Genomic DNA, 13,750 nt, shown 5'->3' with positions numbered 1-13,750 from the left:
AGATTTAGAAACTTTAGACCCTGAATGCGATGCCCTTTGTTGAGATAAGACTATGCTAACAAATGGCATCAACAGATTTACTATCTTTTACATAAAGAAGGCAATTTACCTCAATAAACTACACTAGCACACTCTTAGAGGGGGAAGTTGCCTTTCTCTGCCCACTGACTGTTTTTAATAGAGCAGCTCCCCCCAAATGTTCCCATCCTCTCCATTTCTCTAAGTATTTCAGGTAACTTGATATAGCTTTTTCCTTTTCAGTGGTTGGATTCAAATCTTGGAGACTGGATTCCAACTGAAGAATGCAGTTTGAAGCATAAGGGTGTTTATCATAACCAAAGAATAGGACTAAAAGGCTAAATCTTCCTTTTAATGCTTTGTATATAATCTGGTATTTAGAATACCTTTACTATTCTAAAGGCAGGTAAAGATTGAAGTCTGATGCCTGTATAGACCAACTTTGCTTAAATGACTAGATTTATTGAGACGTTTCCTGTGGAACGTCAGGTTAGTGCCAGGAATTAGAATTCAACATTCTAGCCATTTAAAAAATAATGATAATAAAATAAAACCCTGGTGCCTGTCTCGTAAATTGACCTTTTCAATTTTTTTATGTTTAACACTCTTTTTACATGTAACTTTGCTTTGGTTAGTAGTTCTGTCCAAATCTAACAGCATTTTGTAGAGGAAAAAGTATTTCGGCCTAACAGATTTTGATGTAAACTTTAAAGAATTTAGGGAACATTTTGTTTTCAAAGAAGTAGAAAATATTTGACTGTTTGGAAACCTTAAGAAAAGAAAAGAAACTCGGAGGAATTAACAACGATGGGCAAAGTAAATAACTTTCATTTGGGCCACAACTGATCCTTGGAAAAACACAGCAGCCTGATCTGACATCACTCAGGTGGAACGGTTGGGGTGAGATGAGCAGGTCCAGTCCCTGAGGTCATGGCGGAAATGCAAAGGTCAAGGCTTCTCACTTAGCCCTGTGTCAACAGCATCATGCCCTAATAGGTCTAAGATCCTATCCAACTGAGTTCCACTACTTACATAAGTATATTACACCCTTCCCTCAACGTAAAGAGGGAATAAATGAAGGCCTTCCAGCCTTTGTATTGTTGCCTAAATTTGACTCAAATTCCAGGACTTTACAAATAGGAGAGGAAAATATAGTTCCTTAAAATTCAGTTCACTAAGTTTTAGATACGCTTGTTAAACAGATTTTATTTTTAAAAAATATTTTGAGGGGCTGGGGAGCTAGCTCAGTCGGTAGAGTGCTTGCCTTGTAAACAAAAGGCCCTAGGTTCGATCCCCAGCACCCCAAAAAAAAAAAAAAATTTTAAAAAATATTTTGAAAATACTTTTACATACTGATGTGTAACTTACCTCTAAAAATTAATCTTTTTATCATCCCTTCCCAGTTTGTTATGGAACTTGTCTGATTCAAGAATATGAACTATTTTCACATTATTTTGCTTGGATTCAGTCTTCTTGTGTTCAGGGCTGACTTCCTTTGAAGATTTTTAATTTATCTGGGTTCTGTAATGGTGAGGATTATCAGAGATTAACAGAGAATTCTAGCACACTATTGTGAAATACTGAGATAAAATATAATGCAGCCTTTCTGTCACTCTGTGGCAAACTAGAGAGATGTCTGTACTCTCATCTATACCACAAGGCTGGCATGTGCTTTTTCCTCACTGCTGGTAAAATCTGAAAATCTGATCTATTTCAGAGATTTCCTTGAATTAGCCTATTTGGTTGCTGTGGCAAACACTAGAAATATGAAAATGCTTGAATTTCTTGGATATCTTGCAATCTGAGATCACTTTGTGATCACATGGGTATCTCTAGGCCTTGACTGAGACCACATGAGTCTCTGTGCCTGCCCTGGAATTGACTTTAAAACTTGAAACAGAGTTGACAAAGGCCACCACTTCAAGGGTACTTGTATTCTATTTGACAGTTACCCTGGAGTTATACAGCTTCTGCTGTAGACATAGCAAGCCTTGACACACACTGCTTTGAACAGTAACTGAATGTACTGCTTCATAGAAGCAGAAATTTTGGTGACATAATCTGCTCAGAGATATCATCAAGCACTGATTTTCCTGCTCTCTGCCATGTCCACGGACTACTTCGATTTAGGACTGCTTCCCCTTGTGTTGTCAAAATGGCTGCAGGTGGTAAGTATGGAGGCCGGCTTTACTTTTAGCAAATTTGAGAGGAAAACTCTCCTGTAGTTCAACAATGTAAGTCCTTCCTGTTAGCTAAATGGAATGTGTTTAGATAAATGGCGTCTTTGGACCAATAAATGTAATAGAAAAGTGACATGCAGATGTTGGCTTAACCCTATCCTATTGACAATATAGAACTGGGATTGGAATCACCTTGCCCTGAGACAAGGCTGAGGAAGGTGAATGCAGGAACAATTTGAGGGCCATCAGAGACAAGTATGCCTACCATGTTCTATGTCAGATAATTTATTCAGTCTCACACTTGTCAGAAGGAGCTAGTCAGCATTCTATTACTATGTTCCAATCTGGACTGTTCTCTCTGGGCCTGATGCACACTTTTCATTTTAAATTTTAGCCATAATTTTAAGCAAAGTCATAATTTTAAATTCTATAAGCATATTCTTATTTTCTGATTATTTTTCATAGCATTTTTTTTTTGTAGCTGTAATACACATTTGTGAACTTATGATGGGGTAACATCCCTCTAAGCCCATTGTAAATTGAAAGTATCCTGAAATGAAAACACAGTCCACACAACCAATCTACTGAAAATCAGAGTTTAGCAACACGGTATACTGTAGAGTACCAGGTGTTTACTCTCATTATTGCATGGCTGACAGGAAACTGAAGATTGATTTTTACTGCCCAGCATTTCAGGAGTTTTGAGTACTGAATATCACTTGCATAGGGAGAGCTCAAAATACAAAATTTGAAGTACAATGTCTAATGATTTTCAACCACCTTTTGCACCATAGTAAAGTAAAAAAAATTACCTGAACCTTTTTATTTTGGGTGGTGGGTTACCAGAGATTGTACTCAGGGGCACTGGACCACTGAGCCACATCTCCAGCATTATTTTGTATTTTATTTAAAGACAGGGTCTCACTGAGTTGCTTAGCACCTCACTTTTGCTAAGGCTGGCTTTGAATTCTCCATACTTCTTCTTCTACATCAGCCTCCCAACAGGTGTGTGCCACCATGCCCAGCTCTAAATCTTTTCAAGACATGAACTGTTGTTATCTTCCTGAGTATTTCTGAATTTGTTCACTAGTATTTTCTTCCTTCCTTCCTTCCTTCCTTCCTTCCTTCCTTCCTTCCTTCCTTCCTTCCTTCCTTCCTTCCTTCCTTCCTTCCTTTCTTTTCTTTCTTTCTTTCTTTTTTAATGATGCCCGAGTTAACTCCATTTCCTCTGGTGTCAATTTGTAGTTTTTAAATTTTGACTCCTTTGTTTCATTCTGCTCCTTTTTTTTTTTTTTTTCCCTTCTATGTCTAGGATAGAAAGAGGGACCCTCTACCCTCTAGTTAGTAAAAGCCCTCTCTTTCTGTGTCACAACTGATTTCTATTTGGAATTCTCACTTGGCATTCTGTGTGAGGTGAGCAAATGTGACACTTTGCTTTAGAGGGATCAGCTAGGAAGCCAGCTGTCAGGCTGCAGGATCACGCAAATGAAAGAGTGAGGGTTGTACCATGTTTCACCTGGCAGTCTGTTCAGTTTCATTGGGAAAGGGTCAGCTGTTTTTGCTGGAGGTAAATGCCAGCTGCCTGATTTTGTTTGCAGTTGGGGAGGATGGGTGACAAGAGAAAAAGTTGCCCTTACTGAGACCTTAGTTAACCTTCTCTCTTCAGTTCTCTTTCCCATCCATTTTCTGGAGTTCTTGTTAACTTTGGGCTTGATTTCCAAGGCTGCCTCAGTAGAATTCTACATTTTGCATAGCCTTTTCACATCAGACTATAACTTGTGCCCCTATCTTATTCCTGAATGTGTTCTTGTTCTTTCTCATTCCTTCAGAAACTTAGTAATACCTCTTGTTCATTGATGATACCCATACTCTCAATTGTGTATTCCCATTACAGAACTTTTTTCCGGTACTTCTGTATTAATTAATTCTATAGAATTAACTACACGACTCTTTGGTATTTTTCCTAAAGAATTAAAGTCAGCATACTATAGTGATACATGCATACCATGTTTATAGCAATAGCCCAGGTGTCCATTAATGGATGAATGGATAAAGAAAATGCAGTATATATACACAATGGAGTTTTATTGAGCTATAAAGAAAATGAAGTTATGTTATTTGCAGACAAGTGGATGGGACTTGGGAACATTATGTTAAGAAAAATAAGCCAAACTCAGAAGATGAAGGGTCGTATGTTTTCTCATGTGGAAGTTAGGAAAAAATAAAAGAAAGGTGGTGGTAGTATCTCATGAAAATCAAAGGGATATCAATAGAGTAAAGGAAAGAACCAGGAGTGCTGGGAAGCAATACCAGCCAAATTATGTTGTTATATCATGTGCATGTATGAATATGTAACAACAAATCCTACCATTATGTACAACTATAATGTACCAATAAAATAATGTGGAAAAAGAAAGTGAGGGGGAAAAAAGAAATAAAGGAGGCTACTGTGTATGCTTAATTTACCTTAATTATATCCATGGTATAATTCGTATGAAGGTTTAAAAATGTAGGTTATTATTTGTAATAATTGAGACAGTTGATTTGACTACAGTTCCGATGTTTCCACAATGATTTATTAGACCACTAAATGCACAAACAAGCACAAGCAGAATCTTTTTGCAAAGGCAATTTAATGTGTACTCATTTTAATTGTATGTTCATTAGTTTATATTTGCCATAGTGCAGTGCTTGTAAATAGCCATTCAATAAATTTATATTGAAAATATGAATATAATTCCAATATATATTGGTGATATTGTGTCTAATATATTTTCACTTTTACTTTTAACTACCTGATAAAATTGACTTATTTGCCAAAACCTTTCTCAGATTTATTAACATTTGTACTTCTGAGTGGAGTGAGAAAGTTGTGGTAGGGACCATTTACTGCTCTTCTATTCCAATGTGGGAGAAATCCACAGTGTAAGATTCTGAAATATTACCCACCTCCAAAAATTGGTTTATTCATTTATTTGCCTTTTGAGATGAATAAAATGCATACTATCAAACAATGACTGAAAGATTTTTAAGGGGAACAAATCTAATGTATTAGGAAAGCTATTCTAGTGTATTAACTATTTTCTTAGGAGATTTTTTTTTTAAATTTGTTCTTTTTAGTTACACATGACAATAGAATGTATTTTGAAATAGCATATATACATAGCGTGTAACTTCCCATTCTTGTGGTTCTACATGATGTGGTTACCCTAGCTCTGTATTCACATATGAACACAGGAAAGTTATGTCCTATTCATTCTACTGTCTTTCCCATTCCTATCTCCCCTCCCATCCCCCCCACTCCTCCCTGTCCAATCTGGTGAACTCCCTTCCCCCCTTCCCCTGCCTATTGTGGGGAAACTTTTAAACGAAATACTAGTTTAAAAGAAAAATCTAATGTTGGCAGATAATTTCTCCTTTCTTTTCCTTTTTCCTATGGTGGCTGTTGTTATCATTAATCACCACTGAGGTATGAAAGTGTCTAACCAAAAGGCGTATATCTTATTTTTGTACCCATTATGGGCTGTTATTTTGACTTTGTACAGGCTTTCTTAGGCTTCTACTAAATTATTATATCCAATTATATTTAAACAATATGCAAGAGCAGTTTTGTTAAATTCAGAAATGTTCCTATCAACACAGATGTCCCTTTTTTTTAAAGGTACATAGCATTTTTTTAAAAAAAGGTAAATTAGTGAATAATCAACAATGAAGATTAATTTATACAACAGAAGGTGAACCCAAAGCAGCTGTGTTGTTTCCATATGCCCTGAGGCAGCTAAAACTCTAAAATCCTAAAGAAGAGAGAGGTCTTTTGACTCCCCTCAGGAGAAAGCTGCATTCCTTTTAAAAATCATTAATATCTTATTTTAAAGTTTTTATCATTTTTTCTTTGAACATGATAAACAATGGATATTGCACTCCTCCTAATTCAAGATGCATAATATAAGATTTCCCATACCAATATCTCCTTTAAGGACCAAAATTTCTTAACTACCTAACCATTATGTATTTCCATCATTTTGTTTGCAAAATAATCATTTGACACTTTTGATGAAATGTAATTGCTATTGTTAAAACTTAAAAAGAAACACAAAAGAGTAAATCTGTAATAATTACAGAGCAAAGGTTTTTAGGGTTGCAAATTTATTTAGTGATAGAAATACTGTATTAAAGGAGATAGCTTAAAATGAGTGATTTAAATCTAATTTCTGTAAATATGCTTTCTTCCTGAAATAGGTCTGATTATCTTGGGCCCGGTTATGTTTCATGCTTCCAGCAGGTGGAGATAAAAGGTCTCTAGAGATAAGAGCAATTCAGTGTGTCCAATGAGGGAAATGTTAGACCACAGACAGAGACTTGAGAAGTACACTGTGGAAGTTAGAGCAGGCTTTATTTGCTTTCCATCTTCACAGTTGTTTTGCTTTAAATTTTAACTGATTAAAATGAACGCTTCTCAAAACTGGACCAAATAGAAGAGTCTGCCAGTCTTGTAAGACAATCACATTTCCTTTTGTAAAATGTCACCTTCTACTTCTGAGCTCTGTTTATTTGGGATGAAAACTCTGAATAAAGGGAACTTAGAGAAAAATTGTACACATAGATGGAGAACTGGATTTAAAATGTCACTCTCAAGGGAATGTTACATTTGCATAGTTATCTCTTTGCAGGATTAGAACTTTCCCCCAAAGGTTTATTTCAATATCCTTGATACTGTGGAAGAGTCTGCAGTTATTAGAAGAATACACAAGGAGTATAGAAAACAAGTGGATTTTACTTGCTAACTTGCTCTTCAATTATTTTTAATTTATATTTGAGTACAATTTTAGTTATTTAATAATTTAAATTATATAATATCCTTATAGAGTGACTTTGAACTCCAGGACCTTCACATGAAGACCAAGGCCCAGAGATAATTAAAAAGTGCTTTAAAACTACAAATGTGTTAGCAGAATCCCACTCCTGACTGACTTTTCCCCTTCAGAGATCACATGATTTGTCAACCAGTTACTTTATTTTCTTCGTTCTTATTCCTTACACTCTGGATTCTCTTCAGATTGTATAAATCTTTCCCCTTCATTCTTATGCTGTATTTTAGTACCAAAAGAAATCTTTGAGAGGGAAGAGGTCCCCTCCTCATCATTTGTGATGCATTCTTTTTATTTATTGACTGTGATACACAGTTGCTTAATATTGTAGTACAGATAGCTTCAAGACTTCAAGGAAATTCATTTTTTAGAAAAGGATTTCTAATTATTTTCTTCCCTCTTTCTTTCCCGTCTCTTCATTCTGTGTGTGGCAAAAAAAAAAAAAAAAAAAAAAAAGGCAGTTTTTTGCTTTCTGAAAACTCAGAGCACTTTGTCATGTTTTGGGGGAAGAGGTTAACATTCTGAAACACTGCTGTGTTTTATTGCCAGTAAATGTTTTTACTCACTGGTGAAAAGTTTGTAAATAGGCACTGTTTAAGAACACAAAGAGATAATAAGTACTCAGACTTTTCCCTTCAACTGCTCTATACCTAGTAAAATACATTGGTGATCTCAGCCCTTCTGAACAATGGTCGGGATCACAAAACCACTACTCATCATTCAGCCTGCCTGGCATAATTAGCAGCTTTGATTCAAAGGAGACTAAGGGGTATTTAGAATAGGGGCAAAAGCTTTTCCCCACTTATCCCCTATCATTCAGAACCAAGACTCCACATATCCCAAAGGCCAGGGTCGCTGCCGAACAACTAGCTGCCCCTCTGTACCTGTTCTTCATGAAAATGTTTCTCTGATGTGTCCTTGGAGGACACTCCATGTAAAAGTGTAACAGCAGAGTTTGTGCACCAGGCTCATAAGAAGGAAGCATTTCTGTTCGTTCAGTAAGTGAAAGCAGTCCTGAACCATCCCTGTGGTCTGCATTTGATCAGCTTGGGACACATGAATAGCTGTCATTGAAGACTGCAGGCAGGGTGAATAGTATATATTACAAAGCAGTTTGAGAGGCAGGACTGGCCAGCATGGTTGACTGGTTAGCACCCACAGCTCAGAAGGAATGCTTTCTTTCTTGCTTTCCTCTCAGAATGCTGTCATGGAAGTAGAACCTGTGCTGATAATAATTGCTAGTGACCCAAGATGTTGGAATATGCATTGACCTTCATTCCATTATTGTAATTAAGGACTGCTCCAGGGCACCAAATGGTGAGGTGCTGGCCTGACATGCTCTTTCTAGAGCCCTTTTGCTAAGATAGCCAATCATTCCCTTTTGGCTCAAAGCAAAGCATCATCTGGGTTCTCATTTCCCCAGACCTTTCTGTGAACTGTGTCTCCGATTACCCTCTTCTTCACGCCCTGTATGGCTTTGGAAAAGATGGGATGCCGTGATCTTTTTCTTTTCTTTCAACAACTTGTTTTCTGCTTTTCTTTTCTTTTCTTTTGCATGATGGTTAATTTTATGTGGCCCATTTAAGGTTTAGTCTTGGGCTCTGCAGCCCTACTTTCATTTCACTTTTGGGGTTTTCACCATGCACATGACTTCAGTCTTAACTCTTTCATCTGAGATTTGGCAAAGGAGAATTCCCACAATGTTTCAGCAGCACGAGTTTCCCAAATGTTGGTTGAATTCCCAGCTTTGTTACTGTCTACAAATCTTTTGAATGCTCCATATAAATAATAATTAATATTAACAAACAGGACAAAGCAAAAAACTATGTCTAAAGGAGTTGTCCTAGGACATTTGGCAATTTAAATTGTTACAACTGTGATACTTGAATGTGGTTTGGAGAGTTTGAGGATGCTGCGAAATGCCCTGTAATGAACAGGACAGCCCCTTGTGACAAAGAATGATCTGGCTCAAAATGTTAATAGGGCCAAGTCTGAGAAACCTTGGTATAAAATTAAATCATTTATCTTCCCCAGTCTTCACACCTTTAAAACATTGCCTTAAATACTAATGCTCATGCCTTCTTTCACTTTATTAGACCAAGGTTGGTGTACTTACCTGTGTAGTCTAATCTGTCAGCCAGCTGTCTGAAAGGGCCATTTTCCCTCATCCTCCCTCATATATCTGAGCAGAGAAGGTAGAAGGAGGCATAAGTGTGGTTCACTCATCAGGGAACTCTGAGAGCTGAGCCAGCAGAGAAATACACTTGAAAGCTGGGCTGGGAAGACACCAGAAGACTTTAATGACATTTTAAACTTAGTTATTTCACAGCATAATTATTGCTGATCATTTGTATACTTCCTACATCCTTCTGTTTTGAAACTGATATTATTGAAAAAGTCTCCTGTCTAAATTCTCTCCCTCAAATCTTCCTTCTCTTCACCTTCCTCGTGAGATCTGAGCCGTGGTTTGGGGAAGGCAAGGTTGGCAGTGACTGGATTTTCTTAATCTCATGAACTGTCACAGTCTCTTCCTCAGCTCACTTCCCTGATGTCTGTAAACCTCAGTTTCCCTTTCTATAGAGTGGATCTGTAAAATCATCATCACCCCCACCCCAGACCACTCAGAAGGTTTTTGGAAGAATAAAGTAGAATATTAATAAAGCATACAGTAGCATCTGACACAAAGTCATTTTTAATGACTTAAATTTTTACTTCTATTACTCTTTATTAGTAGCATCTTTATTATTACATATACTGTGTGAATAGCATGGATTCCCATAATTATGTTTGCTTATGTTTTACCTTATTTGACTTTGACACTTCCCAGTTATGAGTTACTTGTACTATCTTTGAGCCAATTACACTTAATTTTTGTTGTTTTTTTTAAAGCTAGCCCATCTTACTTTTTTCAATAAACTTTCCAGTGTCATTCCTGTCCCCCAACCCCTGTGCCTTTCAGTTGAATGAAGATGGTGTTGGCTTCTCACTATTTAAGTGTTCAGATATTTATCTTTATAGTTGAGATTTGTCATGTCTTAAAACTCTTATTTTTCCTTATTAGGCAGGTGTATATATAAATCTTTTTTGTAAAGCTTTATGGTTTTTGTTGCTTAACATTTCATAATTTTCTTATATTAGTCTCTATAATTTTAGTTATAATTTATTACTTGAAAAGAGAGATTACATTGAGTTCTGATACACATTCTATGTTTTATAATGCTGAGTTTTGAGCATAATAATCTTGTGACAATTTCCACAGACTTTTTTGATTAGTATTAATAGCAAGTGACTTGACCTCTGGGATTAAGAAATAGATTCTGTAAATATCTCCCAGAGTTCTTTGTGTTTGCATTTGAGCAAGTAAAGGGAAAGGTAGTGTAAGTGGTAATTCAATTTAACAGTTGTTTCTATGTTCCCCTTAGGAAATTAGAGTGTGTGTGGGGGGGAGGAGTTAAAAGAAAGGAGGGTGTAAATTTATCCCCTGCTTGCTCTTATTAAGTTTCAAATTTAACTTTATCAGTCATTTAATTCTAATAGCTGTGATTAGTATATTAAACTTTCCAAAAAGATCTCAAATCTTTTTCTTGTTAGCAACTGTAAAACCTAAAAAAAGGCAGGTGTTGGGCTCATATTTGGTTGGAACGTGGTAGAAATATTCCACATTTACTATATAAATGCTTTCAATTCAGCATCTCTGATATTTCCCTATTTTAAGATATTATAAAAAAATTCAATTTTTAATATAGTTATTACCAATCATAGGATGTATATGTTTGTAGATGTGTATAATAACACAACAGTACTCAGTATGACCACTTTATGTGGGGAAGAGAGTTGTTTAATAGGGATAGAGCTTCAGTTTTGCAAGACGAAAAACATCTGGAGATCTGTTTCAAAACAATGTGAGTATACTTGACACTATTAAACTGTGTACTTAAAATGGTGAAGAAGATAAAGTATGTGCTTTTGCAACCACAGTTAAAAGAAAAAGGCTCAGTATGTTACTAATCTAGGCATAGATGCCTACATCCCAATGCATTGTTTGTTGGAGTTTTGTACAGTTACTGTTGGGTATCTCTTGTTTGAGATGCATCCTGGTGGGCAGACATGTAAGAGGGTGATGGTCCTAGGACCTTGAGAAATTTCAATGAGATAATTTGTGTAAGGTGCTTAACATACCCAATTTCCTACTCTTTAAAAATGTGAACCATTACTATTATGTAGGATATAATAACCTATGATATACTATAATTTATTTAATTATGTATGATGGCCTTATGATTAAGTGCATAAACTCAGTGTCTAATTATGAGCTATGAGAGCTTGGGAAAGTTCAATTTTTAAAATACTTTGCACTCCAGTTTTCTCATTTCTACAATGGATGAAGCAATAATATGTATTTTATGTCTTGCTAAAAGGATTAAGTAAGTTAATACATATAACATGCATACTGTGTTTTATATAAGTGACTCATTATTATCTTACTTTGATCACTTAGATGATAATAATAGTTTGGACACTAGTAGTGGTTTCTAGCTTTAAATTAATATATATTTTACACTCACCACTTATTCCCAATTGTTATTTTTTTATATTTAATATTATCTCTCTTGATGGATCATTTTAGCTATATCTTCCAGAGGTGTAATTGCTGTATATTCCCATGAACTGAAGTGTTTTGATGTGGTTTGTAGAATTACATGTAACTTAGTAAGGGGAGGAAATGCCTGAGAAGCTAAGTTGTACCTGAAAAGGAAAAAAATTTTTACTCCATATCTTTCAACCAGGTCCCTATGCTACCAATACTAGTATTTATTGTTTCCCTGTCTGTTTTAAATGAATACCAGGTGGCAGAGTCAGTGATTTCACATACAAAAACCTCTGGTGAAGATATTTAAGTTTTTGATATAGGAAATGTGCCCCTATTGGAAAAGAATGCTTTATTAAAATATTACCCGTATGCATTTCTATTTTTAGAGCCTTGAGAGTTTTTTGTGTAGCTTCAAAAGTGGAGTTGGTAGTTTTGAAGTTTTCACAGCACTGTTGTATTGACATTATGCCAAGCACAGATGAAAGTACGTAAGATGTTTGTGCTGTGTTTTTGAGGTGTGCATGGGAAGGGAGGTAGGGAGTCCTGATTGTTAGCTTCAGCTCTGTCCAGGTGTCTTATACCTACCACTATCTCAGGGAGGTAGGTCACTTTCTCATAATTAGAGTTTTGGACTCTTTGAACACATTGAATTCTTAATGTATTGATTTTTAAATATAATTATAAAGTGAATTTAATTTGTTATAGGTGTTTAGAACATGTGGTGTTCCTTGGCAAATGGTTCCTTAAATTATATGCTTGTACATGTATTAAAGTGTAGGAAATTATTGTTTTACTTGTAACATGCTCAAGGTGCATTTCCATAAATATAAAGGAATACCCCGAGGCAGGGGAACAGTAAGATCAAAAGCTTTTTCTGTTTTAGGAGGTATTTTATTAAGGTTGGTTATTAATTTAAGGATTTATTTTTGGTGGGTAAAATGCAAGGGAAGGAGCCTAAGTCGATCACGTGTGTATGTCTGTGTTCATTTTCTCTTTTTTCCTACCTTCTGTCCTCTCCCACTCCCCCACCCCTGCACCCCCACGTTTTTGTTTATTGTGCCAGTGGGCTTTCATAGAGTCCCTTAAAACAGCCGAGAACCCCATCCTATACTCTGGGGAAACATTTCAAAGAGCATAGTGTTATTTTAACCCTTTGGATAGCAAAGAGGGTTGAAAGCCAGATAAGTAATACAGCATCACCAAAAAATGTTCATCTATCTATAGAGTCCTAATGGACCCCGAATCCATGTGATTGTTAATATAAATGCAAGATAAGATCTTACTTAGTAATACTTTATCTGAACCGGATCTACATTGCTGAGGAGACAGAAATCTTTTAACAGTTGCCTTTAAGGAACTATAAATTTCGACAATTATTCAGTCCATTGCTTTCAGCACCTTTTGTTGGCTTATTAGTGTATAGAACAGCAGGGTTGTAGCAGGAGGAAGAGTCTGTGCATTTTAATTAGCTCCAAAGACAGTGTGAGATAAAAGCCAGGATTTTTGCCTCATTTTTATTTCACATTGGCTGATTAAGGATGCCATTGTAGGCTGAGCTGGTTTGACCTAATCTCAGTGGCCACCCATTTATGGAAGGGAATGACTAAAACTCGCTCTAGTTTTCTGAATGGGATTAGGAAGGCACTAATTAGCAAATCCTGAAAGCCAGGGGCAGGGACAGGAACACAGCACCCTTCCATAGGAAACAAATGCAGTCTCGGGAAGCATTCACCAATTGAACCAATTAATACTTGCATATATTAGGCACTTGCTGATGTGTTTTCCGTTTTTAATTACTTAACCATGAATAACAGCCTGATGTTCCTCGAGCTGTACTTGTTGATTAAATAAATACTTCTGGCCTGAAGAGAGATGTCAGAACTTGAAGAGGACTAATGTTGATAAAGAGGTTTGTAAATAGTTGGAGAATAGATTCTAGCTGAGTTTGACCTCTGCTGGGAGGAAAGTGGCTGGAAACACAGACTATAGAACCTCAAAATTAACTCTTTCAGCTTAGGTACACTCAGATACTAACTATTGGGGTGGGTTGCCCTATTTGGGGATTGTTTATTCCTTGAATTCTTTCTTATGTA

The 13,750-nt window shown here is 36.2% G+C and overlaps 1 protein-coding gene across 1 annotated transcript in view; it reads left to right on the top strand.

Moving 5' to 3' along the window:
• ROBO1 (roundabout guidance receptor 1) overlaps nucleotides 1-13,750 on the top strand; it is a 374,240-nt gene that overhangs the window by 22,746 nt on the left and 337,744 nt on the right. The gene's annotated exons all lie outside the window — the stretch shown is intronic.

The sequence above is a fragment of the Sciurus vulgaris genome (assembly GCF_902686455.1).
Source record: "Sciurus vulgaris genome assembly, chromosome: 10".
NCBI lineage: Eukaryota > Metazoa > Chordata > Mammalia > Rodentia > Sciuridae > Sciurus > Sciurus vulgaris.
Note: the sequence above shows the minus strand (reverse complement) of the source record. Positions and strands in the feature narration are given on the sequence as shown.